Source organism: Rhinolophus sinicus, chromosome 10 (genome assembly GCF_057876585.1).
Source record: "Rhinolophus sinicus isolate RSI-liver-muscle chromosome 10, RSI-T2T, whole genome shotgun sequence".
Classification (NCBI taxonomy): Eukaryota; Metazoa; Chordata; class Mammalia; order Chiroptera; family Rhinolophidae; genus Rhinolophus; species Rhinolophus sinicus.
Window position 1 is genome coordinate 17,238,052 of NC_142510.1, and position 25,854 is coordinate 17,263,905.

General features: G+C 51.1%; 1 protein-coding gene across 1 annotated transcript in view; it reads left to right on the top strand.

Moving 5' to 3' along the window:
- The first annotated feature begins 4,714 nt into the window (after positions 1-4,714).
- Positions 4,715-25,854, top strand: part of SBK1 (SH3 domain binding kinase 1) — a 49,252-nt gene continuing 28,112 nt past the window's right edge. Inside the window, exon 1 of the mRNA XM_074322971.2 lies at positions 4,715-5,489. The gene's annotated coding sequence lies outside the window, so the exon portion shown is untranslated. The remainder of the gene's footprint in view (positions 5,490-25,854) is intronic.

Sequence of the window (25,854 nt, forward strand, 5' to 3'; positions counted from 1 at the left end):
GCTCTGACTTAGGCCTTCATATCTATAACTGTATCCTGTTCTCCCTCTTCCTTTTACTGATACCCCATTCCTGCCCGTTTTGTGCATTTAGCTATGCAGACAGAGACGGAATTTCCCCGCCTCCCTTGCAGCTAGGAGACCAACTACTTGCTGACAGAACACATGTGGAAGTGAGGAAGCCACTTCTGTATCACTCCATCTTCTCTTCTTCTCGAGGACTAAAGTGTGAATATGTTGCTGAGCTATTATAGCTTCAGCCAAGAGGGCCACCTACCTCCAGCGGTTACCTGAAGAGAAATGAAATTCCACCTTGGGATAAAGAAAACTTGGGCCAAACCTGGTTTGAGACATAACCTTTTCCATGGGTTATCATTCCCAGGTTCCTTCTGGGAAGACTGGCATTTTTGACAAAAGGCTTCAGCAACGTTCTAATAAACTTGAATTCAAGCAAGACCTTTTCTAAGAAGTGAGTTTCCCATCCACCCCGCTGTTGGTTATTCAGGGCGCTAACAATCTGGAGTGAGACGTGTTTTTTTCTTGTGTCTGGCCAAACAAAGAACATCTAATCATTATCTTTCCTACACGAGGGAGAGTTTGCTTTGAACCAACCTGCTCAGAGCCTCTTTCCTTGTGGCAAACCAGAAATAAAACTTTGGCACATGCTCCTAGTTCATTTGTCAGAAGACTTATTTGAGCCACTGTAATGCAGGGCCTCTTTGTTATAGCAGCTTGGCTGCACCCTAATTTGTAAAGAGAGAAGGGCCATCTCCCAGCTCCTGGGCAGAGAACCCCCACAGGTGGCCCCTTTTCCTCTCTGGGCCTGTCTGCGCCCCACACACCGCTCGGCATGTAGCCAGGACTACATGTGCTGAATCTGAATTTGAAATGGGAGGTGGTTGTGTCCTCTTTGCTTCCCCCAGACTATGAGCACATTAGGTTCACTCCCAGGCAGCCATGCTCACGTGTACCGCTGAAGGGGAAGGGGTTTTGTCCAAGCACCCAAGACCCCAGGGGAGAGAGCCAGACCAGGAGACGAACTGGACCTTCACTGACCGGTCCCTGCGTGCCAGGCACTTTACACGCTCTGCTCACATGATTCTCCCAGAGAGCCCACAGGTGGGTAGCAGCTTCGCCTGCCTACCATCCATGGGAGCAAAAGGGAATAGAGATTCATAAAAATGTGCGGGGGGGGGGATGGGGGGACCAAGAAAAATAATATGCTGTGAACTAAAGAGAAGGATTAACTCTGCCTTCTGCCCCTCTGTGAAGGGGTGCCCCAAACTTCCTTGTCTGGCCTGGGAGTGGGCCTGGTGTCCCAGGGCCTGGGTGGGGGAGGGCAAGAGACCAGGCTGGGCCTAGAGGGGCACGATGGAGGGGGCCTGGCAGTCACCATTCTCCACATCCTGGTGCCTGGGTTCTGGAAGGTCGCAGCACTAGGCCAGGAAGCCCGCAGACATCCCCTGGACGGCCCGAGCATTTCCAGCCAGCCAGGCGTGGACCCTGGGTCCGTGGATGAGAAAGGCCAGAGCTCTTTGGGAAGCAGGCAGGGTCTCTCCACGGTCAAGACACCTTGGGCCTCTTCCTTTTCTGGAGGTTTATTGCGTTCTGGAAGCATGAAGAAATGCTGAAAACAGCGTTGTGGCGTGTCTTCCATGTTTATGCTTCCTAATTAGCACTTTGAACACACACACAAATACAGCACAAGACAGTTGTTCTATTCACCGGATAATTACAGGATTCATAGAGGATGTGGACTCCGGGGCAGGGGTGGGGGTGGGTGTGGTCTGCGCCGGGACGCCTTCTTAATGCCCCACGAATGTTCTCGGCTCAGTCCTGTCAGGGAAATTGTCTGAATTTATAACTGAATGTATAACCGCACAAAGCAATAATATCAGAAAGTTATATTTAAGTCTCTTCATGAACGTGAGGTCTGGGCCAGATCTCCCCGTGCCCGAGACGGGTCTGGGAGCCCGGCCTGAGCCCAGAAGGACAAGCAGGCTGAGGCCGGCCCTGAGTGGTGGGCAGCGGAAACCTCCCCCAGGCTGAAAAACACCAGAGCCAGGAGCTACAGGCCTGACTCCAGCCCCCCAAATCTGGGGCGGGGGAGGGGCTGCTCCTGGGGCTCCCTGGGGCCCATTGGGCTGGTGCAGGGGCCAGGAGGGTCTGCTGTCTCTTTTGGGGGAGGGGGCAGGAGACAAACGGCTGCTCTGACATGCTAGGGGCAGAGTCTAGAGCTGTCTGGTGACTCATCTTCCCTCCCCAGGATGGTCAGAAAGGGGCAGGGCTAGGAGAGGGCAAGGGGGAGCATCAGCCTCTTGCGAAGAAGGAAGGATCGGAGTCTGAGCCTCCACCCCCAGCCCAAGAGCCAGACCCGGCCACCCAAACAGGAGACAGACAGACCTTCACAGCCACTGAGAATTAAAACCGATTGATTTTCCCCATTAGCTAGAGAACTGCCATCAGAGTGCATTAAAACCAGGCAAAGTACCAGCGTCGTGAATAATTAACATCCGCAAATGACAACCCCGTGGGACCCAGGGGAGAAGGGAGGGGCGCCTGGAGGCCTGGGGCACCCTGACCTTCTCTGACTCTCCACCCCAGGGAGCCACAGCCTGGCCTGCCCTTCCTCCGCTCGCCCCCCTCCTCTAATCTGCACTTTCCTCTTGTGGCTTCCTCTTCCTCGGACAAACACTGGGCCTCTGGGCCATGAGACCCCGGCAACCTTAGAGCAGGGAAGACAGAGCCGAGAGATGAGAGACAAAAGGGGCCAGCTCCAGTGTGTGACCTCGGGGAGTCGGCCCTTTCTGGGCTCACAGGGTTTGGGTCAGTTGGCCTCTAGCTCGTGTCTAGGTCTGTGGCCCCAGAGAGGGACAGTAACTGGCCCCAAGCACACAGCAAGCCTGCAGGAGAGCCCACACTGGAACCTGGGGTCCCTACGTCACCCCCCCAGCCCAGCCTCTGAAGTGCCTTTGTACAAATCAGAAACAAGTCAACCCCTTTGGATAGACTAGTTCAAATAAGGCAGCTCTCTGGATGGGCCAATAAGAAACACACACACACACACACAGTCACAATTCTAAGGGCAGAGCAGAGGCAGGTGGGTATCAGCCCCCGCTGGCCATCTGCCCGGGGTGCCCAGGCCACGCGTGCAGCCTCAGCATCTCTATGTGGGGCTGTGTCCCCAGCCCCAACCTTTCCTTGGCCAAGCAAGCCCACATCTGTCCTTCCAGCCGGTGGAATTCCATTTAACAAACAGGTGTTTCCTTCCAAGCCTCTCACCCCCCATCCACCCCCTCAGCTGTCCCAGATTCCCACCTCCACCCTCCAGCCACCCACCCTTGCTCCTCAGAGCCCTGGGGGGGCCAAGTCTGCAATGAATACCTCCTGTATCTCTGAGGGGTCACGCTGTCTTCTCCCTGCTTTGCGTGCACCATCCATCCTATCATGCCCCTGGGCCTTTGCATATGCTCTGTTCTCTCTGCTGGTGATGTCCCACTGCTTGGGTTCCCTGGCAAACTCTCCTTGCTCCTTACGTCTCAGCGGGAAGACCTCCCCTGCTCCTCCCCCTCAAGCATGCCAGCTCTTTCCTGCCTCTGGGCCCTGCCATCCCTCTTCCTGGACTCTTCTCCCTCCAGATCTGGCCGGCCCCCCTCCTCCCTGCAGACCACAGCTCCAACTCTATGTCCTCCAGAGGTCTTCCCTGAACAGCCTATCAACCACCTTCCACCGTCAGCCTCTTTCACATCGCCCGGCTTTCTGCTTTTCGTAGCACTTTTCACAACCCGAATTTATTTTCTGTGTTTATTTTCCTGGCCACTGTGAATGGTTGTGCGTGTTGTAAATTGCAGAGGTGAGTGGGGCTGAAACCCAGCCTGCAATCCACACTATGTGCTGGCTGGGGGGCGGGGGTGGGGGGAGGGGGGGAGTTGGCTGCACCTGCCGGGAGGAAGCCCTGTTCCTAACTCACTCTAGGGTACCACATAGAAGGGCTGTGGCCCCATTGGCCTCCCATCGTGACACGCAAGCCCACTGAGGGAGAAAGTCTCTGCCCTCTTCATTGCTGGGTACCTGGCACAGAGGACGTGCTCTACAAGCGTTTTAAAGCAAACAAGTTCTACTCGGATTCCCCTGCTCCCACTCTCCTCAGTAGAATAGACGGCTGTGTACAGTGCATCTCTGGGTCCCATGGCGGGGGGGATGCCACGGGGGGGGGTGTCCCACGGGGGGGGGTCCCACGGGGGCTGCGCGTGGTTCATCTGGGTGGGTCCCACAGGAAGCCAGTGACAGAACTGGACCCAGAGTCTGTGATGCTGTTTGTTAAGGGACATTGGGGGGCAGGGGAGGGAACCCAGTGAGCTGAAGGGTGGATGTGTGAGTGGAGGAATCTGGGGATGCTTCCTGGAGCTCAGCGTCCTGCCCATCCCAGGGGTGCCGTCCTGAACCCCAAGTCTCGCCTGGGAGGGTTCTGGTGACCAGGACACTGACCAAGATCCAGACGCCCGAGTGCTGCTTAGAGACTCAGTTGGGGGTCCTATGGAGGCAGGCTAGGGTCAGATGGGGGAGAAACTGAGGCACGGCCCTTCCGTCTGCTCCGGGTGGCTCTCCACCGGCCTCCCCAGCTCTGGCAGGGAAGGAGTTAACCTCCCGGCTTCTCAGCATGAATGTGGAGCTATTAATACCCACAGCCCAGCCGGTCTGCCAGAGCAGCCTCTGTAGTCGGAGGGAGCGGAGCGAGGGAGTGAGCAAGCTCGGGCTCTGCTAGGACTCCAGGGGGCCCGCGCGGGCACTGTGCCAGCCTCACCTGGTCCTCACCCACCTTCCAGCCTCAGGTCCCGACCCTCCCTCCTGGAGGGCACCCCAGCCACCCACCCCAGCAGGGAAGAACAAACTTTCTTAGGGAAGCCACCTCCGATGCCTGTGCTGGCTAGAGAGGGACAAGCAGAGGGACGAGCAGACGCCGGGACAGGTGGATGGTACCTGAGAGCCTGTCCTCCCAGTCTCGCCCCTGACAGACAGCAGCCAAGGGGCCCAGGGCTCCACAAGGGACAGCACGGGGCTCTGCGGGACCTCTGTCCACCGGTGAGCTACCTCTGAGTCCCAGCGACTGCAACTCGCTTGCCAAGGCCCAGCCCTGTGGCTGGAAGTCCCGTGGCTCAGAACAGACACCCCCATTAGACAGAGCCACAGGCTCTTTCACCCACCGAGGCGACGGGTAATCTGAGTGAGAAGGCACGGGTGGCAGGTGGGCAGGCAAGGGGCCCCGAGGCCAACAGGCTGCTGACCCTGGAGCGTTCTGGCTCGGGGACCCCTGCCCAGACTGGGGAAGATGCTGCTGAGGCCACCAGCACCAGTCACCCCTGTCCTGTCCTGGAGCTGCCTCCGGCCTGGCCCCTGGGCTGTGGATTGGAGGATGTGCCAGCCTTCTGCTTCGTCTGCTTCCATAGGGAAGAGGAGGAGGAAAAGCTGCTGGAAGAGGTCCCACTGCAGAGGTCAGTGCCCATGGTGGGCAGGGGGTGGGCAGGAGGTGGGCACAGGGCTCAGAGGTGCGGCCCCTCGGGGCATGGTGGACCTGCTTCTGACTCTCTCAGGCCACTGCCACCACCTCCCTGAGCCAGACTCTGTGATCTCTCACCTGGTTGTCACCCCAGCCTCTCCCCGCCAGGCCCCAGTGACCCTTCTGGCCTCTCCCATTGCAGTCATGTCCCCTCTGCTCAGTCCTGCATGGCTCCCAGGCCCCACAGGATGTAGTGGAGACCTGGCTGGGCATTCACCTGTGTGATTGGATGACCCCACCCATCTCATCTTCCTCGGCTCCTCTATATTCACCCCCAATGAAACTGTGCAGATTTCCCTTCCCCAGCCACCCGCCATCCAGGCCCAACTGCAATGCCTCCTCTTCCATGAAGTCTTCCAGGAAGCTCCTGCCCCACCCCAGCCACTTCTCCTCCCTGCACTGAACTGACACCTGATAACAGGGAGTCTTTGTTGAATTAATAAGTGAAAATGCATGTATGTGCGTGTATGTGTGCAAGCCTGAGAGAGAGGGTGGTGCGTGAAGATTTGTGTCACTGGTTATGGGAGGGGTGAGTAGGTGTGATTCTAAGTGTGGGTACAGTTTGTGGGAGCGAATGTGAGGGAGAGGCACTGTGCTTGGGTGGCAGTCATTCCCTAGGGACCATTGTCCCTTTAGCTGGTTCTCCCCACCGCCACCTACAGGGAAACCCAGTCTGCAGCCAAGTGCATTATCCACGCCCTGACCATAGGCTCCTGTAATGGATGGAAACTCTGCAGGGGAGACAAGGGTCACCTCTGGCCCAGCCCAGCACGCCCACGCCTCCGCCACCGCCTGAGTCAGCACTGACCTGTGTGAGGAGAAGGGCAGGCTCAGGGCCACCCAGGTGCCCTCTCCAGGCCCCTGGCAGGAAGGTGGGGCTGTGGGCTCCTGGCCAGCTTCCTCCCTGACTCTCTGTCAGACCCCAGGTCTGTACTTGTCCCTCTGTGGGCCTTGGTCTCCTCGTCTGTGAAATGGGGGGGATACTCCTGCCATCGTTGTCAGTTTGTCATTCGGCAAACAGTGACTGAGCTCCCACAGAATGCCAGGGCCTGAGCTGGGGCCTGGAGCCCCTGCCCTAAACCTCACAGGGTCACAGCCTGCGGGGAGAGACCCACACGCAAACAGATCAGTTTGATGGAGTGCTGGGTGCCTCGATGGGTGTGGGTGCACTGTGCCCACAGAGTCAGGGAAAGACTGGCCACCTCTGCCCCAAGGAGCCCTGCAGGTACGTCTTATAGTCCAAACTAAGTTAGGAGACTCAGTGAGCTAGATCACAGATGTGGACGTGCTTCGTGAACGCCAAAGCAATGGGCTCTGGCCAGAATCACTATTTCTACAGTAGGAGCTCAAAATGTTTGTTGAATGAATGAATGAATGAATGAATGAATGAATGAACGAACGAATGAATATGACATGGGGTGATAGGGCATCACCTAGTTGACTGTTAGAAAATACACATGCACAGTCCCTACCCTGAGACTTTGCGACCTCTGGTCTTAGAGGGGACGAATGTGTCATTGTAATCAGTCCCCCAGGTGAGCAGCTGGAGGAACGCAGCATTGGGAAAACCCCAGAATGAGCTAGGCGCATGCCTTAGGGTCAGGGTGAGATCTTCCCCACCTCCCCTATCTCCCACCACCAACTTTGAGGATCGCCTGTGGGGGCTGCCCCTCTGTCTCCTGCCCTGGCAGCACAGTGGCCTGAGTTCACAGGAGCCAGTCTCCTTTCCAGCTGCTGAGTGCTGGCCCTTTAAGGCGTGTGGAAGGGCCACCGCCAGGCTGGGCAGAGACAGTGACCACAGGTGCCAGGTGGTGAAGCTAAAAATAATGAGTGATGTGGTCGCCCCGGCTCCCTGGCAGTGCTGGCTGGGGCGGGGGAGGGAAGGCTCTGGAATGCCTCTGTCCTGCTGGAGGTTTGGTGGGGTCACCTTGGGGATTTAGAGGAGCTTGCCCCCACCCTGCTCCTCTTGGCCTTTCTCCAGCCTCTGGAAGGCTCCAGGATGCACTCCCAGGAGCCAGCTGCCATGTTAGCAGCCCTGGGGCACGCCAATTTGAGGCATCCTGCTTCTCCGTGACCGTGACCGTGGGGAAGTAATTGCTTCTTTTGGGACCTCTGCAAAATGAACACATTGGACTTTCTCGGGTCCTTTAAGGGACAGAGAGGCAGAGAGGGGGGCAGGTGACCAGTTCATTCATTTGCGGATTCCACCAACATGCCCCGAGGCCTCCTGGGGGCTGGCTGTGGCAGCCACGGAGATGAACCGACATAAGCCTTCCCTGGAGGAGCCGGGTGAGACCCAGACAAGCACGCTGGCACAATGACATGCCAGGCACCGTGAGCCCCTCTCCTGGCTTCTGTGGGGGACTTTGCCAGAAACCGCCCGCCCGCAAAGAACACGTCTGCATTTGATGAAAACCGGTCAGCAAACGCGTCACCACTGGCCACCTCCATGAGATGCTTTGGTGTACTAATTAAGGACAGCTGACTGTCCACAGCTACACCTGCCAGTCACACTGGCTGGACTCAGTAGAGCCCCTATCCTGCTTATGCAAAGTCCAGGAGCAATGGGGGGAGACTGTGCCCCCTCCATCTTTTGGGGACCCAGCCTCTCCCACCCTGTGACTGTTGTCACCCGCTGTCGCCACTGGCAGAGGAAGAAGAACAAGAGCAGGAATCCCATGTAAGGTTTTCATGAGCCAAAGCTGGAAGTGGCTCACTTCACGTCTGCCCACGCTCATCGGCCAGAACAGCTCATTGCAAGAGGAACTGGGAAACGAACAACCTCATAGGTTCTTGTGAAAATAAAACCCTGGGTGTACATGGAAGCACCTGGCACGCAATAGGCGTCCAGCGTGCCCACTCATTCGTTTTACCCACTCATCCCACAGATGGCTTCCCCGAGCACTCTCCGTGAGCTTGCACTAGAAAGTGGGCAGTGAAAAATACCATGCCTGCTCTCAGGGGGCTGACATCAAATGGCAGAGCCAAACAAAACACAAGGACACAAATCAATGAGTATGATCGTCCATGTTCCAATCCCACTATTACGGACGTAACCAGAGGGATGGTGGGGGAGGCAGCCACCTTGCCCAGGGGAAAAGGGACATGTCATCTGAAACCTAAAGAATGAGTTGGAGCTGGGCAGATGGAGATGGGAGCATCCAGCAAGAACAGACATGCAAAGGCAGAGGCAGCCTGGAGTTCTGCCTGAGTGTGGGGCAAATTCGAGCAGTGTGGCTAGAGCAGAGCGAACGCTGGGAGAGTGACACGTGTGCTGGGGACAGGAAGGGGCTACAGCTCGTAGGCTTTGTGGGGGAGAGAATGGATTTTTCTCGGGGTGGGGTTGGGAAGCCTTTGGAGACCGTTAAGTGGGGGGAGCAATATAATGATTGACTTTTTAAATAATCCCTCTGGTGGCTCTGGGGAAAATCGTGGCAGCCAAACCAGAGTGGGTATGGGAAACCAGTGTGGAGGTCGTGGTGATGATGGAGGGGGCATGGAGGTGGCCTGGACCAAGGCAGACCTTGGAGACAGAGGACGTAGATGTATCCTGGATATACTTAGGAGACAGAATTCGCTGATGGGTTAGAGGAGCAAGAGGCTAGAGGACAAACCTGGGTTTCTGGGTTGGATAAGTGCGTGGACGATGGGAAAGCTTAGGGGAGGAAGGAGGGAGGGTGAGAAACTCAAGAATTCTGCCACGGATGCTTTCAACTTGAGAAGCACATGAGATGTCCAAGAGGAGCTATCAAGTGCAGACCTCCTAGTAAGAGTCTGGCGCTCAAAGGGGAAGTCTCTTGGCAGGCAATAGACTATCAGAGATGTCAACAGAAAGATGGCGTTAAAAGTCACGAGGTCACACTGGAGGAGAGGGGTGAGAAGAGGTCCAGGATCGAGCCCGTAGGAGCTCCACCATTTTGAGGTCACGTGAAGGAGAAGCCAATGAGGGTGGAAGAGAAGGAGCAGCTGGCCAAGTAGGAGGAAGACCAGGGCTGTGGGCAGTCATGGAAACCAAGAGAAGAGCATCTTAAGGAAGAGAGAGAGAGTGGACACCGGACTTCAAAGGTGCTGAACAGTCCGGGAGAGCAGGATGGATTTACAGACATAAGAAGTCAAAAGTGACTTGGATAAGAATGTTTCCTGGAGGGTGAGACAAAAGCAGGTGCGAATGTAGACGTCTGGCGAAAGATGGATTGAACACACACATTGAACGTCTCTGTGTTCTGAAACCCCGTTAAAAGGAAGGGAGTGGATATTTTAAGGTTCGACAGTAGTCCCCTCGTCACCTGCAGTTTGACTTTCTGAGTTTTTAGCTACCTGCGGTCAACCATAGTCTGAATATTAAAAGGAAAATCCCAGGGAAGAAACAATTCATAAGTCTTAAATTGCACACTGTTCTGAGCCACGTGACAACATCTCGCGCCATCACACTCCATCTCACATCACCAGGCTTGTGTTCAAATCACCCTTACATGACGTCACGATAGCCCCGAAATACAATTCGGATACGCCACAGAGAAGCCACGAAGTTCTTCCTTTACGTGAAAAGGTGGACGTTTTCAACTTAAGGAAAGAAAAACAACGTATGCTGAGGTTACTCAGTTCTACGGGAAGAACGGATCTTCCATTTGTGAAACTGTGAAGAAGAAGAAAGAAATGTGTGGTAGTTCTGCTGTCGCACCTCAGCCTGCAGAAGTTACAGCCACAGTATATGACAAGGGCTTAGTGACGGTGGAAAAGGCATGAAGTTTGTGGGTGGAAGACATAAACAGAAAACTGGTTCTGGTTGATGGCAACGTGTTGCACCAGAAAACATTAAGATTATACTAAGACTTCAGCAAGGGGTCCCCTGAAACAAGTGACTGCAAGTAAGGGATGGTTACACAGACTCAGAAATAGGCTTAGACTGAAAAATACAAAAATTACTGGAGAGAGAGACCACATTTACATAACTTTTATTACAGTATATGGTTATAACTATTCTATTCTATTATTAGTTATTGTTGTTAATCTCCCTACTGGGCCTAACTTATAAATTAGACATCATCACAGGGATGTATGTATAGGAAAAATATAGGCGACATAGGGTTAGTATGATCTGTGGTTTCAGGCATCCACTGGGGCTCTTGGAACGTATCCCCCACAGAGAAGGGGGCACGACTGTATATCAGCCTTTTGTTGCTGCCATAACAAATTACGACAAAGTTACTTAAAACCAAACAAATTTATCATCTTACAGATTACATGTCAGAAGCCCAACACAAGTCTCACTAGGTTTTAAAATTAAGGAGTTGACAGGGCTACTCTAGGACGCTGTTTCCGGAAGAACTTTCTGGAAGCACTAAGGGAGAATCCATTTCCTTGTCTTTTCCAGAGGGCACCTGCACTCCTTGGCAAGGTGGCCTCTGTCTGGCCCTCCTTCTCTCGTCAGGTCTTTATCTCTGACCACAGCTGGGGAATGTCCTCTGCTCTTCATGCTTCGTAGGCTTAGACCGCACTCACCTGACCAACCCAGGGTCCTCAATCCATCTCAAGGTCCTGAATCTTAATCAATTTGCAAAGTCACAGGTTGTGGGGATTAGGAATGGACACTTTGGGGGGGGGGACCATTATTCACAGTATGAATCAGCAAGAATGAATCAAGTGAAAAAGAGCCAAGGCAACAAAATTGGGAATCCGGAAGGCAGATAACTGTGTGGTAAGTGATTTAGCAGTCTGAGGACGTTGCATCTAAAGTGAACTCTAAAGTGGGAGTGAGAAAAGCCAAAGGCACCAGAGGTGACCCCACAAAACCCCCAAAGGCATGGGTGTTAATGGACTAAGTACCCCTGGGAAAGGACAGCAAAGCTGGGGCCAAAAAACGGGAGGAGTGGTCTAAGTAAGAAGGACTTTAATTCTCAGATTTCCTTCTCTGCTAAGCACAGCTGGGCAGCTGCCCCTCCCCCACCCAACAAAGACGGAAGGTTCATTCTCCAGAGAGGAGAAAACACTGAGTCTCCCAACTGAGGACAAATAGCTGGAAATGACAAGGCGGGAGTCACACGCCTGACCAGAAGGTCTATTTGAGTGCTCCATCCTGAATGTGAGAAGCCCCTGCCCCCTATCGCCTGGGCCCTTCTTCCCCCTCTTGGTTCCCAGAACAGTGACGTCAGAACTAAAAATCTCCAGGCAGAACACTCTAGCGTTGACTCCTTTCAATCTCAGACTATATCAGTGATGGATATTTTGTTACTGTTCTCTTGTTTCCTGTTTGTTTCAGTTTTCTTCTCTCTGCATAGTTTGTTGCCTCCAAATTGCCTTTTGTTTTTTTCCTGTTTGTATTCATTCTCTTTTATCTTAAGAGTCCAACTCACCCAGAAAAGAATACCTAAATAGGTTGTCATCAGGGATTTCCCAAAGAAACAGCCCGACCGGAACTCTCTGCATTAAACCCCTGAGCCAGCCGCCCCCACCCCCAACAACAGGGCTTCTCAGCAGCTTGCTTTCATAGACTGTTTTTTATATTCTTTAATCCAGGTAGAATTCTAGTGAAATGCAAAGGTCTTAAGTGGTCAGTTTAATGAGTTTTGACAAATGTATACATCTATGTAACCCAAACATCACCCCAGATACAGAACACTTCCACCTCCCCAGAAAGTCTCTTCATGCCCCGATCAACACCCCGCCTCCCACCACACACACACACACACACACACACACACACACTCACACACACACTCACACACACTCACACACACACACTCACACACACACACTCACACACTCACACACACACTCACTCACACACACACTCACACAAAGGTAACTGCTCTCCTATTCTATGAGCTCTTTAAATCGCTTAAATATGAGCAGATATTTAGGGATCATCAACATCTAAGAAAAACTCCTAATACAAAAGGCAGAACAAAAACAGAAAAACAGAATTTGGGGGACACAGAATATACTGGAAAAAGAAAACTTAAAAACAAAGCTATTATTATGTTCAAATTTAGGAAAATATATTACACCTATGAAACAAAAATTGATGCTATTTTGGAAAAAAAAAAAACCACTCTGAGAATGAACGAAGCAAAACAAAAACTTAGACATTAAAAGTATCGTAGCAGAGGATCCAAGATGGCGGAGTAGATAAACGCTGTGCCTGCCGCCTTCTGTGAACACATTAAAATTACAACTGAATTATAGAACAATCAACCTGGAGAACCATCTGAAGTCTGGCTGAACAGAAGTTTTATAACTAATGAAATAAAGAAGAAGCCACGTCAAGACGGATAGGACGGGCAGAGACGCGGAACTGGCTGGCCTCACACCTGCGTGTGGCGGTTGAAAACCGGGAAGAATCTCTCGGCTGCAGAGCTTCCCCTGAGAGGAGTGAGGGACCCCAGCCCCACACCGGCCTCCCCAGCCTGGAATACTGGTGCCAGAAAGAGGAGCCCCCACAACACCTGGCTGTGAAAAATAGTGGGGATTCTGACAGTCCTGGTGGGACAGAGGTGGCAGGAAACCCAGGTGTCCTCTTAAACGGCCCGCGCACCGACTCTCTCACTCGCAGGCACTCACCTTGGGCTCCAGCGGTGGGGCCATGACTCGGGGGGTTGGAGATATACAAGGGGCAGACTGAGGTGGGTAGCTTCGGAAAGAGGGCTGGAGGACAGTAGGCATTTTCCCTGTAAAGGTTCTTCCACCCATGCAGCTGGCAGGCGAGTGCCATCTTTCCTGTGTTGAGCCCGTCCCCTTCTCTTACGGCCAAATCTGAATCGGATTGGTCTGGTGAACTTCATAGCTCCTCCCTGTTGACTCCCTGAGAGCTCGCTTCACCCAAATCCCCCAATGCTGGAGGCATTTTCTCCAAGAGCAGCCAGCCCAGCTCACATTGCACTCTTCTTGGAAAACTATCAGAGTCTGACAGACCCCAGGCAGGTGGCAACTGGCCTCGTTGTGCTCTGAAACTTCTGCTGAGTAGCTTCAGGCTCAGCACTGGCACCAAATTAGAGTGTACATTAACTTGGTGACCACTCTCTTCCCACTCTAGTGACTCCCTGAGACCCTGTCTCACCCAACTCATGTACCACATGGTGTTATCAGGGGCTGAACCTTAAGGGAGGTGGCAGGTGGCAGCAGGCCTTGGGGTGTCCTGGCATTTTGCAGAGCTATCTGAGGCCTGGTACTTGTGGCAGACGTCCTTGGTTCACAGCGTGGCCTCTCCCACGTGTCTCCAGGATTAGCACAGGCAGTGAACAAGCGTGGATTGCTTTATAGCTCCTACCAGGTAGTCCCCAGCCTGTCACAGGCCGTGGGTGACCTGGGCCTGTACCACAACCCCTCACAAGAGGATCCAGAACCAACATATTTGGAGGTTGGCTTCAGATCACAGCAAAACACTGCCCAATTAGCCCCACAAGTCACATACACAAAGGGTAATCTCAACAGGCACAGAGCCCCCTGGGGCAAATCCCACTTAGTGGGGTAAGCCAGCCCCCACACAGCAGCCCGTAAGCTGTGGGCCTGGCCAAACCCCACAGCCAATCAACCTGAGGTTCAATCCCACCCACTGACTTGCCAATAGCAACCAAAGTTCAACTCTAACAGGAGGGCACACATAACTCACAAAAGGGACACTCCTGGAGCACCCAGCTCAGGTGACCATGGAGATTGTGCCACTGGGCCCCACATGGCACCTACTACATAAGGCCACGCGGCCAAGACTGGAGAATGTAGCAGACCTACCTAATACATAGAAACAAACACAGAGAGGCAGCCAAAATGAGGAAACAAATACATCCCAAATGAAAGAACAGGAGAAAACTCCAGAAAAAGAACTAAACAAAATGGAGGCAAGCAACCTATCAGATACAGAGTTCAAACGATGGGTATAAGGATGCTCAAGGAATTTAGTGAGATATTCAACAGAGAGATAGCAAATATAAGAAAAAGACACAGAAACCATAAAAAAAGAACCAGTCAGGAGTGCAGAAAACAATAACTGAAATGTAGAATGTACTAGAAGGAATCACCAGCAGACTAGATGGAGCAGAGGCTCAAATCAGTGATTTGGAAGACAAGGTAGCAAAAAACTACCCAGTCAGAATAGTAAAAAGAAAAAAAGAATAAAAAATAAAAAAAATGAGGATATTTTAAGAGCCCTCTGAGACAACATCAAGCATAACAACATTCGCATCATAAAGGTACAGAAGGAGAAGAGAGAGAGCAAGGAATCGAAAAACTTTGAAGAAATAATGACTGAAAACTTTCCTAACTTGGCAAAGGAAATAGACATACAAGCCCAGGAAGTGCAGAGTCCCAAACAAGATGAACCCAAACAGGCCCACACCAAGACACATTATAATTAGAATGGCACAGATTAAAAACAAAGAGAGAATCCTAAAAGCAGCAAGAGAAAGGCAACTGGTAACTTATAAGGGAGCCCCATAAGACAGCTGATCTCTCACAGAAACTTTGCAGGCCAGAAGGGATTGGCACAAAATATTTCATGTGGTGAAAAACAAGGACCTACAACCAAGATTACTCTACCCAGCAAAGCTGTCATTTAGAATCGAAGGACAGGTAAAGAGCTTCCCAGACAAGGAAAAGGTAAAGTTCATCACCACCCAACCAGTATTACAAGGAATGTTAGAGGGACTTCTTTAAGATGGAAAAAAAAGATCAAAATTATGAATAATAAAATGGCAATAGCTACATCTCTATCAACAATTACTTTCAATGTAAATGGATTAAATGCTCCACTCAAAAGACATAGGGGGTCTGAATGGATAAGAAAACAAGACCCTTACATATGCTGCCTACAAGAGACTCATTTCAGATTGAAAGACACACAAAAAGTAAAGGCATGGGAAAAGATATTTTATGAAAATGGAAACAAACAAACAAAAAGAGCTGGGGTAGCAATACTTATACCAGACAAAATAAATTTTAAAACAAAGGCTATAACAAGAGACAAAGAAGGACCCAGTAATCCCACTTCTGGGTATTTATCTGAAGAAACCCAAACACTACTTCCAGGGGACATGTGCATCCATGTGTTCACTGCAGGATTGTTTACAATGGCCAAGATGTGGAGGCAGCCTGGGTGTCTGTCGATGGAAGAATGGATAAAGAGGAGGTGGTACATATATACAATGGAACATTGCTCGGCCAGGGAAGGGAATGGGTTCCTGCCATCTGTGGTGACTTGGATGGACCTGGAGGGTACTGTGCTGAGTGGAGTGTGTCATACAGAGAAAGACAGATGCAATGTGATTTCACTTATATGTGGAATCTAAAGAACAAAATAAACAAACAAACAAAACAGAAACAAACTCATAGGTAGAGAACATTTGATGGCTGCCAGATGGGAGGGGGGTTGAGGAGGTGGGTGAAAGAAGGGGAAGGGATTAAGAAGTACAAATTGATTGTTACACAGTAGTTATGGGGATGTAGGGTACAGCATAAGGAATATAGTCAATAATATTGTAATAACTACGTATGATGTCAGATGGTTACTAGATTTATTAGGGTGATAGATGGAAGGGGGTTAGGGAGCAGGGTGAAAAGTGAAGGGATTAAAAGGTACAAATTGGTCATTACAAAGTAGTCATGGGGATGTAAAGTACAGCATAGGGAATACAGTCAATAATATTGGAACAACTACGTATGGTGGCAGGTGGGTACTAGACTAGTCAGGGGGATCACTTCATAAATTATGTAAATGTCTAACCACTATGCTGTACACCCAAAATTAATATAAAATAATATTGAATGTCAACTGTAATTGAAAACTTTTTAAGCGGGGGGTAAAAGGTGAAGGGGAATAAGTGGTCTAAATTTCCAGGTATAAAACAAGTAAGTCATGGGGATGTAATGTACAGCACGGGGGTATCGTGACAGGATGGGACAGTGTCAGATGGTTGCTGGACTTACCATGGTGATCACTTCTTTAGGTATAGAAATGTTGAATAGCTATGGTGTACGCCTGAAACTAATATAACATTGTATGTTAGCTATATTTTAATTAAAAAACCTTTTTTTTTAAAAAGATGTCATATCAGAAATAGAAACTTATTTAAAAGGGGTCAGTAAACTGCAGCCCATAGACCCAATCCAGCCTCACCTGCTTTTTAAATAAAGTTTTATTGGAACACAGCTACACCCATTCATTTATGTACTGTCCATGGCTGCTTTCTCATTGGCAGAATTGAATAGTTGTGACACAGGCCACATGGCCCACAAAGATTCAAATATTTACCATCGGACCTTTTATAGAAAAAATTTGTTAACCCCTGGGTTCGAAGATCAAGTTAAGGAAATTTTCCAAAAAGTAGAGCAAAATGATGATGATATCTGTGTCCGTTTGGATCCTCCAGTAAACAGATGCTGAGCTGGAGCTAGGAGCGCAAGGAGTCATGGGATGGTGGGGGCCTGATGCCTGTGAAAAATAAAGGAGGAGGAAAGCAGGACTGGGCAGGTAGAGTCTTCAGTCCGTGACGCAGACGTGACACCTGTGAAATGAACGAAGGAGGGAAACCGTTCTGGGCAGGGACAGCCTGACTTTGACAATGATCAAAAAAGTCTTGGCCACCCCAGTGGGGTCCCCAGAACAAAGACTGTGCATGAGAGGAGCCCCACACTGGACAGAAATAACCAAGCCCCTGTGTCCCCACTGTGCTTGCTCAGTCACTGGCTGGGGCTGCCCAAGGTGGATCTCAAAAGCTGTCAATCAACTTGCAATCCTTGCATTTGAGTGGCAAGTTCTTTCTGGAAAGGAAAACCCACCTCCATGGCTGCCACCATGTGGACAATAGGAAAGAAAGAGTAAAAAAATCAGACCAGTGCAGGAATCTAACAAGTGAATGAAGGAGTTCCCGAAAAAGAATAGAGAAAACAGAGGAGAGGAAATAGGCCATGAAATAGTTCAACTATTTATCAGAACAGACCTGAGATTTCAGATTGAAAGGGAATCCAACGACAGGGTAAAAACAGACCCACACTAAGGCCAGTCACCTGTAAATACTCTTCAGAACAGAGGGGCAAGAAGAACATTCCACAAGATTCTACAAAGGATCAAAAATCATAATGGCCAATTGTCACCCCAATAAATTTAATAAAAAAAAATCATAATGGCATCAGACTTCTCAACAGCAGTCATAGAAACCAGAACACAAGGGAGCTATTTTCAACAGTATAAAAATTATTTTCAGCCTGGAATTCGATACCTAGACAAACCATTAATAAAGCAAGGGTAGGGCCAGCCCGGTGGCTCAGGTGGTTAGAGCTCCATGCTCCTAACTCCGAAGGCTGCCAGTTAGATTCCCAAATGGGCCAGTGGGCTCTCAACCACAAGGTCGCCAGTTCAATTCCTCAAGTCCCACAAGGGATGGTGGGCAGTGCTGCCTGCAACTAGCAATGGCAACTGGACCTGGAGCTGAGCTGCGCCCTCCACAGCTAAGACTGAAAGGACAACAACTTGACTTGGAAAAAAGTCCTGGAAGTACACACTGTTCCCCAATAAAGTCCTGTTCCCCTTCCCCAATAAAATCTTTAAAAAAATAAAAAATGAATAAAAATAAAGCAAGGATAGATAAAAAGATCTCTCCAAATTTACAGGGGCTCAAAAATTTTACCTCCCATGCACCCTTTCTTAAGAAAGCTATTGAAAGATGTGCTCCACTAAAAACAAGGGGGGAAAAAAACACAAGAAAAAGTAAGACCTGGGGCCTAGGAAACAGGAAGCCAACACAAGAGAGTGACAGTGAAGGGGGTTCCCAGGGCAGCAGACCTGGAGGGCAGGCAGTTCCCATTGGAATAAGTCAGAAGGTTCTAGAAAAGATTTCTTCCATGAGATGAAATTGACAGAATACCTAACATATTTGAACTTTTGAGAGATTTCTATAACTTGGAGAGAATGTGGGTTGAATTAGTCATAAACACCTAGAAAAGCAAGCCCTCCCCTGAAAAAAAAATGTTATTAAACCCAAGAAATCAAAACTTTTGTTCGGAAAAGGGAAACCAATTTAAAACTTCTGCTCTGCAAAAGACATGCTTAAGAGAATGAAAGACAAGCCGTCGAATGGGAGAAAAATATTTGCAAAAGACGTCTGATCTGATAAAGAACCATATATCTGATAAAGGACTATTATCCAAAGTATACAAAAAAACAACACTTAAAACTTAACGATAAGAAAATAAAAAACCCAATTAAAAAATGGGCAAAAGATCTGAACAGAGATCTCACCCAAGATGATATACAAATGTCAAATCAGCATATAAAAGGTGCTCAGCACCACATGTCAGTAGAGAAACCAATCACAAGAACAATGCGATACCGCGACACACTTATTAGAATGGTTGAAATCCAACACAGTGACAACCCTAAGTGCCGGTGAGGACGGGGAACAGGAACTCGCATTCATCGCTGGTGGGGATGCAAAATGGTGCAGCCACTTTGGAAGACAGACTGACAGTTTCTTTCCAAACATCGTCTCACCATATGATCCAGAAATAGCGCTCCTTGATATTTATCCAAATGAGCTGAAAACATATCCATACAAAAACCTGCCCATTGGATGTTTATCACAGCTGTATTCATAACTGCCAAAATTTGGAGGCAACCAATATGTCCTTCAGAAGGTGAATGGATAAACATATAGTGGTCCATCCATACAATAGTAATAAAAAGCAATGAACTATCAAAGCCACGAAAAGACATTGTGGAACCTTAGCGTATTGCTAAGTGAAAGAAGCCAATCTGGAAAAGTGACATACTATATGATTCCAAATGCATGACATTCTGAAAAAGCCAAAAGTGTTGAGACCGTGAAAAGAACAGTGGTCGCGAGGGGCTTATGTGGAGGGAGGGAGGGAGGGATAGGAGAGCACAGGGGATTTTCAGGGCCGTGAAACTATTCTATATGACACTGTCTGGCGGGTCCATGACACTTTGCATCTGCCAAAACCCACAGGACGTACAACACAGAGTGGGCCCTCATGTAAACGCTGGACTTTAATTAAAAATAGTGTGTCTATTAGTTCATCAATTGTACCACACTAATGCAAGATGTTAGTCACAGGGAAAATTGGGGAGATGGGCCATATATGCACTTTCTGCTCAATTGTTCTGTAACCTAAAAATGCTCTAAAAAATAAATTATATTACTGTGTTTCACCGAAAATAAGACCTACCCAGGCCATCAGCTCTAATGCGTCTTTTGGAGCAAAAATGAATATAAGACCCAGTATTATATTATATTATATTATATTATATTATATTATATTATATTATATTATATTATATTATATTATATTAAGACCCGGCCTCATATTATATTAAAATAAGATCGGGTCTTATATTAATTTTTGCTCCAAAAGACGCATTAGAGCTGATGGTCCGACTAGGTGTTATTTTCGGAAAAACACAGTATGAAAAATGGGGGAAAGGAAGAAATCATAGTATTCCACATAAAACTGTGAATAATGTTTCCACAACGTGTAAGTTCTACCAACTTTACCAATATTATTAAGCAACTGTATTGAAAGGGTGGGAGATAGGAAGTGTGTGTGTGTGTGTGTGTGTGTGTGTGTGTGTGTGAGAGAGAGAGAGAGAGATAACCCTCATCTTCCAAAGTGGAATGGATGTTGACAGGTAAAGCCTAAAACTGAAAAGAAACAGTGTAAACAGGCTATGTAGGAAATATGGAGGTAAAAATCGCTAAAAGAGTTGAAATGATTGTCTTTAAGAAATAGGAGTGGGGGATCCCCATGTTTTGTGATTCTAAGCTATGGGCATGTTTAATCTGAAGAAAAATTAACACTCTATTTACAAGGGGAAAGTGGAGAGAACAAAAAGAACAAAAGAGAGACGGGGAGGTGGCAGAGCACTGAGGAGAAGCCAACTCCGTCAGAAAGCTTTGTCGTGGGAATGGTCCTGGAAAAAGAACAAGGATGGTGCAGTGGGGAGGGAGGGGGTCCTGGAAAAAGAAATTAGGCCTCAGCAGAAGAAGAGCGTCCACCACTGAAGTACGTGGGAACAAGTGACGAGTGAAGAGCTAGGAGGGTTTGTGCTTTGCTGGTAGGAGGCGATGGAATTTCATCTGATTCATCTGTTTTCTCAGTGAGGAGGGAGCCACGTTTGGAGGAGAAAGTGGAAAAAGAATCATCCGAGACTTTGCCACTCAGAGTGGGCTGCATGGACCAGCAGTCCGCACCACCTGGGGGCTGGTTAGATGTGTAGAATCTTGCACCCACCCCCACCCCCAGATCCCTAGGAGATTCACAGGCAAATTAAAGTTTGAGAAGCACTGCTCAGAAAGTGTGGGGAAAAGCAACTAGCAGACATAGCGGGGTTGTGGGGTGGCAGGGAGTGCCCTTCCCAGACCAGGAAGTAGAGGGGTCCTGCCAGCCTAGTGTAGGACGCTCTGAGCAGTGTTGGCTGGCTCAGTGCAGGCAGAGAGCAGGTGATGGTAGGCGTTTGGCCCGGCAGGTAATACAACACGAGAGGTGGGCGCCAGAAGGTGGTTTCCAGGGAGCGGTTACAATGATGGTGGGTAAAGACCAGGCAGCACGCAGGGGACAGCGGTGGCAGATGGGAGCTGATGAGCAATGAGAAAGGGACGGGGCAGTGGATCAGTGGTCTCTATATGTGGGTACCAGATAAGTGAAGCGGATGATGCGGGAACGTAAAGGGGAGGGGCCAAAATAGAGCCCTCAGAGGGGTGAGGGGCGGGGTCACTCGAGGTCTGGGTGGGAACCTGGGAAGAGCAGCGGTCAGGGAATTGGGGGGCCTTCTGGAGGCTGCCTGAAATCAACTGTCCTCCCCGCCGAGGTTTGTGCCCTGAAAATCTAAACCGTTCGTTGAGACATTCATTTGCTCTGAGTGTGGCCCGGGCGTCCGGGATTTTTAAAGCGACATTATAACTGTGCAGCCGAGTTTGAGAAGCACACGTGTAGACAGAGACCCAGCCTCAGAGAGAAAGAGACAAACAGGAACAATAAGAAAGGTATCCTGGGGTGGCATAGCCAGGAGAGCCTGACCAGGGAGAGCGGCCTTGAGTGGAGCAGCTGAAGAGAGCTGCATGTCCGGAGCTGGAGAGGAGCAGAAGGTGGGAAGGTCATGGTCTTCCCCTGGAGAACCAGAGTGAACATGTGATCGCGCGCGTGCATGTGTGTGCGTGTGTGTGAGAGAGACCGACAGAGAGACAGAGAGAGAGACAGAACCGAGCGCCTAGCGGCCCATCGTCCGTCCTGCACTGCGGTGCAGCGGTCACTAGAGGGCGTGCTGCGCTCACAAAAATGTGTGGCCCCAGCAGGCAGCGGGTGGTCTGGCTCCCGCCTCTTTTGCTGACAGCTTCTACATTCAAAGTTCAGATTTTGCAGCCACACACCCTGGGCTGAATTCCAGGTCTCACCACTTCCAAGTCCCCGTGACCTTGATCAGGTTACCCGACCGCTGTGCAACCCAGTTTCAGCAGCGGGGAAATGGGCCCAGAGACAGGTCCCATCTTCTGAGGTTGTCAGGACGCTGTGATCAGTTTGTGAAACACAGGCCATCCTGGGTGGCCACGGCTGACTGAGCTAATGGTGGAGAGCCTTTGCCACCACCTCTGTCTCTCTGCTTTCCTGACAGCCCCTCTGCCCAGGCCAGATCCAGGACAGAAATGGAGGTCGGCTTTCTCTCTTTGGTGGCAGAGCAGAGGCGGGGTTGGGGGTGGCCTCTAATGCAGGACAGGGCGGGGCCCAGGAGCCCCCTTCCTGCTCAGTATTGCAGGTGCTCTGGTCTCATCACCAGCCTCACCTGTGGCTCGTTCCTGGCCGTGGTCTCACCTCTCACCTTCGGTCTCCCCCTCCTCCAGATGCCAAACGACCAGTAGCTGCCCTTGCGTGGCAGCCATGTCACTGCCAGGCGCCCAGGGGGTTCAGAGGGGGTGCTCCTCCTTCCTAGCCATTCTCCTAACTGCCCCTCGCCCCCCTCCTGCCAGACCAGCAAGAGTTGACCGCTCAGGCCACACCGCAGTGGGGTCTCTGCTCCCAGGTTTGCAGAGGACCCCTACACACACTGTGCAGAGCTTGCCGCTCTCTGTCCTATCCTTGGGCTCACAGAGGCTATCGCCCGCCCTGACTTTTTAAAATTCATTTGCTAATATTTAAAAACTCAGGGCGTTACATCCTAAGATGCACATTTCCGACTTCTCTTGAGAAATTGGAAGCTCTGGGCACGAGAGTCCCCGTTCCCACATGACAGCAGTGGGCCACAGGGGAGGGAGGCTGCTGTGCAGGTGGGCGGGGCCTCTCCAGTGGACCACTGTCCCTGCCATGTCCCCATTCACAGTCCCTCCCTGCCCCCCCCCCACCATGAGCATCTCAGTCTGGACCCTGCGAAGGAAGAATTGTGCCTAAAAGGGGCATGTAACATTGCAGCGCTGGCCCAAGGTGGGCAGAGATGCAGAGATGGACGGGTGGAGGTGCCCCTGAACTGAGTGCAGAGGTCAAGGAATCTTGGGGATCAGTGAGCTGCTCAGTGTCCCCAGGTGTTGGTGGAATTCCATGGTCCAGGTGCCCAAGGCAAACCGCACACACACACACACATACCGCCCCCATGGTCCCATCTGTCAGCAGATCCTGGCACTTCTCACCACCCCTACTCCCAATGCCCAGTCCAAGTGGTATCTTCTCACCTGGCTGGATGCAGGAGCCTCCTTCCAGTCTTGCCCCCCACACTCTGTCTTCCCCACAGCAGCCAGAGGGAGCCTATTAAAACCCAAGACACGCCTCATCCCTCGGCTGCTCAACACCCTCCAATAACTCCTACTTCTCTCGAGTGAAAGCCAAAGGCTTACGGTGGCCCTGAAGGAACTGTCCCATTACCTCACGTCTCCTCCCACACTCCATCCATCAGGCTTCTCGTCATTCCTGAGCATCCCAACCACACTGACCTCAGGACCTTTGCACTGGCTGTTCCCTCCGGCTGGCTCGCTGTACCTGCCCCCTGCCCCACATCTGCATGGCTCCCTCCCTCACCTCCGTCAAGTTTCTGCTCAAATGTGACCTGCTCTGTGAGGACCTCCCTGTACACGTTGTTCCCTCCCTGTGTTCTTCCCTCACACAAATCCCTTGAAGCATAATCGTTTATGTTGTGCTCTTCTCCCCCCACTGGAATGGATAAAGACAGGGAGTCTTTTGTTTTCGTCATTGCAAACAGTGCCCAGCACATAGGAGGCAATTGATAAATATTTGGTGATTGAATGAATGAGTGAATGAACAGATGAATGAACGAGCATGTGAACTGGGAGCAATAACAGGACCACGTATGCAGAGCGCCTGTGAGGACTGAGTCAGATCCTATAACATGAGGGGTGTAACCAGCACAGTTGCACAGGGCCCCAAACTTGGGGTTTAGTGTTCTATGGTTGGTGCCTTGCCGTTCTTAATCATTTCATCTTAGAATTTGTAAGTGAACTCTGACGGCACGAGGGAGCATGCACCGGGGCAGTCCCAACCGCCCTGGTCCCCTGGGTGGCTTCCCGGCCACCCACTCTTTGCTCCCACCCAATCACCACTGCTGTCACTGCTGCTGTCCTTTGTGGCAGGGGCCTGTGTTCAGGAAGGTTTGGTGTCAGGTGTGCAGTGGGGTGGCCCAGGACACCTGCAAGGACCTGCACTGGCCTCACATGAATCCCTATGCCCAAGGGAGTGCGACATTAAATAGCAAATAAAAACCACCCTGACAGGCTGAGCGAGAGACCTGGGTAGAAAGCAAATGCTGTTTTTCTGCTTTCTAAACAAGAGGCCCCCATTCTGACAGCTCACAAATGCTCTCTTCAGGGAGCTGTTGTCATTATTCGGGACCCCACAGTGAGAGAGAAACAGGCCCTGAGCAAAGGAAAGCCCTCAGACTCCTGGTCAGGTGCTAACCTTCCAGATGACACACCCCTGCCTCCACGGTCTGGTCTGCACGTGAGCAGCAGGCTGAGCAGGAGCCAGGGCAAGTCCCGCCCTGCCTGGCCTCAGTTGTCCCATCTGTGAGCTGGGACGAGAGTCCTGCAGGGCTCCCTTCTGGCAGCAATAACGGGTGTGCACGTGTTTTGTAAACTTAATCATGGGGGAGAAGTGTGGCTGGTGGTCATGGTTCCCAGTCTGTCACAGGGATTGTCATGTTGCTCTGAGGGGTCCCTGGGTCAGGGCTCAATGTCTGTTCGCCTGAAATTTTCAAAGGGGATCTAGCTTTGAGCCCTGAGGGGTGGGTGACAGGCCTCCATGGGGATTTCAGATCCAGGTGTCAGTAGCATACATGGCCGTGGTGAGGGCTGCAGACCCTGATGGTGACTTCAGACCAGACCCTGGGGGTGGCTGCAGACCCTGAGGGTCACTGCAGGCCTTGGGAGTGGCCTCAGACCCCAGTGGTGGCTGCAGACCTTGGTGACACCGCGAGGCACCAGGCATTTCGTTCTCTCCCCTCCATCCTGTCTGAGCCCCCATCTCTCCCCAGCCTAGAATTTGAGCCATTCTCCAGGATCCACTTAATTAGCCAAGCTCATTAACTCCCACAGGCTTCTCCTCCCTACCTAATTAACTGACTTAATTAGGGCTTGCAGGCCCGGCTCCGCCAGCCCTCACTGCTCCTACCCCCGGCTCCTACCCTCCAGGGCCCTGGCTCAGCCAAGCCTCCAGCAGGCAGGGAATGGATGAGGGTGTGGCCTGGGCCCCTCCAGGCCTCAGGCCTCCAGCCTGTGTCCCTGCCCCAGGCCCAGGACACCAGGACCGTGACCCTCCTGGGCAGCCCACAGGCAGGAGTGGAAATCGGGACAGGGAGGTGGGTGAGGAGAGGGATGGAACAGGAGAAAATGGAATCAGATGCAAGGAGGAGAGGAGGCTGGCTTCGGACGGACGAGCTGGGCAGTGGGTGTCACGCAGGGCGTCATGCGGGGTCCCTGGTAACTGCCCTCTGGGACTCTGTCCCCACAGGGTGTGTAGGGGCCTGGACTCCAGGGACCCTTGGGTTCGAGTCCCAGCTAGTGTGTGAACTTCAAGAAACTCACCTCTGTCTCAGGCACGTAATGATTGTACCCACACCACAGTGCTGCTGGGAGGTTTAAATGAGTTGATACGTGTAAGATGCACAGGTCTGTGGTGGTGACATCAGTGGCTGGGGATGAACAGAGACTCCTGGAAGGCAAGGGGCTGGAGATGGAGGGGAAAGCCAGCAGGTGCTGTTCCCAGGTGCCAGGGGGTGCCAGGAACGGACCCGGCCCAGGAATCCCACCAGAGGCTGCAGACTGGGAGGGACCCTTGGCCTGGGAGGGGTTAGAGGGATA